The sequence below is a fragment of the Megalopta genalis genome, unplaced genomic scaffold, assembly GCF_051020955.1.
Source record: "Megalopta genalis isolate 19385.01 unplaced genomic scaffold, iyMegGena1_principal scaffold0155, whole genome shotgun sequence".
Taxonomy (NCBI): Eukaryota; Metazoa; Arthropoda; class Insecta; order Hymenoptera; family Halictidae; genus Megalopta; species Megalopta genalis.
The window spans coordinates 437,387-440,000 of NW_027476224.1; positions in this window are offsets into that span (position 1 = coordinate 437,387).

A 2,614-nucleotide genomic window follows, 5' to 3' on the forward strand; every position below is an offset into this window, starting at 1 on the left:
TAACGTTTCTACATAGGGATTAAGCATTTAGAACGAAATCTAATGTCAGAAAATGGCACTTTACTCTTGACATTTTTCGGTTTTTTCAATTTTCTGGAAAATCCTATCATTAGATTTTTTTAAAAATACGATATTCTTGCTTAACTAACGTTTTTACATAGGGATTAAGCATTTAGAACGAAATCTAATGTAGGAAAATGGTACTTTACTCTTGATCGGTACGTTGGGACTTTGAAAATATTCGGGCGTTCCAATCGCTCGTCTGTTGCATCATAGCGCGTCTCGGCGCAATCGACCGATTCGCTCGACCCATTATTTTCGATTTACGGCTAAAATAAATTTTTCTCATTTTATTCAATAACATATTCTTGCTTAGATAACTTTTTTACATAGGGATTAAGCATTTAGAACGATATAATGTTTAAAATAAGGGCACTTTACTCTTGACATTTTACGGTTTTTTCAATTTTCTGAAAAATCCTATCATTAGATTTTTTTAAAAATACGATAATCTTGCTTAACTAACCTTTCTACATAGGGATTAAGCATTTAGAACGAAATCTAATGTCAGAAAATGGCACTTTACTCTTGACATTTTTCGGTTTTTTCAATTTTCTGGAAAATCCTATCATTAGATTTTTTTTAAAATACGATATTCTTGCTTAACTAACGTTTTTACATAGGGATTAAGCATTTAGAACGAAATCTAATGTAGGAAAATGGTACTTTACTCTTGATCGGTACGTTGGGACTTTGAAAATATTCGGGCGTACGCGGCGCGCTCGGCGCTTCGAACAGCTCCGGTGTCCCCATTATTTTCGATTTACGGCTAAAATAAATTTTTCTAATTTTTTTCAATAACATATTCCTGCTAAAATAACTTTTTTACATAGGGATTAAGCATTTAGAACGATACATTGTTTAAAATAAGGGCACTTTACTCTTGACATTTTACGGTTTTTTCAATTTTCTGAAAAATCCTATCATTAGATTTTTTTAAAAATACGATATTCTTGCTTAACTAACGTTTCTACATAGGGATTAAGCATTTAGAACGAAATCTAATGTCAGAAAATGGCACTTTACTCTTGACATTTTTCGGTTTTTTCAATTTTCTGGAAAATCGTATCATTAGATTTTTTTAAAAATACGATATTCTTGCTTAACTAACGTTTTTACATAGGGATTAAGCATTTAGAACGAAATCTAATGTAGGAAAATGGTACTTTACTCTTGATCGGTACGTTGGGACTTAGAAAATATTCGGCCGTACGCGGCGCGTCTCGGCGCTTCGAACAGCTCCGGTGTCCCCATTATTTTCGATTTACGGCTAAAATAAATTTTTCTAATTTTTTTCAATTACATATTCTTGCTTAAATAACTTTTTTACATAGGGATTAAGCATTTAGAACGACATGTTGTTTAAAATAATGGTACTTTACTCTTGTGATTTTTCGGTTTTTTTTGATTATTTTGAAAAATAAATTTTTGTAATTTTTTTAAATACGATATTCGTGATCAGTGAACGATTTCACATATGGATTAAGCATTTAGAATCGTGCGGACGCGTTATTAAAAAAGTTTACTCGATGCGATGGGACTTTAAAAAGTTTGTGAAAATTTTCATATTGGGAAAAAATGTGTAATTTTTTGTCTAGTTTACGGTAGTGTAATTTATTTTAATGTTTACTATAAAAATTTTTTTCGTTCGTTCACGCGCTATGTTACAACAGCACGGCCGGGCGGTCTGTTGCCGCGGCGGTTTACACTCATAAGCGCGCGTGCTATTCGGCCGGCGGCGCCGGCGTCCTTGCCGGCCGTTCGGTATCTATAAGAGATACACGGTCCGTGCGAGGCGGACGGAGCAGAGCGGGTTTTGGGCCAATTCTACGATCTCGGTCGAGAAGCTGTCTCAGAGCTCCTTCGGGGCTTCGGTCCTGACTGTTTCGTGCCGTTTACGTTACGGACTTTTCTCCACACAGCGTGGCCACGGGTCGGTGTCTTTGACCGAATGGCCCATATGTGGCAAGCCCTACGGGGTTGGTTACCCGTATGCACTTTGTATGTATACTCGTACTCACTGAGCAATCGACTCTTCTGTCCGAGCGATGGAAAAATTTTTTAAAATGCATCTGTAAGATTTGGAAGCAAATCGTACCAATTGAAAACTGTGGCTAAAATGAATAGCCCAGTGGAGAGAGAAAACTATCAAAAAACTGATTTTTTAAATCAAGAGGTGTCAGAAATCGAAATGCCTAGCGCGAGCGGAAGAACACGCTTTCTCGCCAGTCCAGCATGTGTCCTGTCCGTTCTTCCTCGGCTTGCCGATTTTGCCCAGATCAGAGGTTTCGTGCTTCCGGCGGTCAGAAGATCAGCGTGAGCGTACGCGCTTCCACGACTATGGCATCACCCATGTACTTTTTCCTTTGAATATATTTGAGTACATAAAAAATATTAAAACATATAGAGAGAACTGTGTCTTGGATCTTAAAAATTTGTCAATAGCGATGATATATTATTACTTAACTTGAAGTATTTGTACGTTTTAGCTGGGACGTACATTTATCTTACAAGATGTTAATAGCGAGACTCTTGAAGATAAAATTATCTTGTG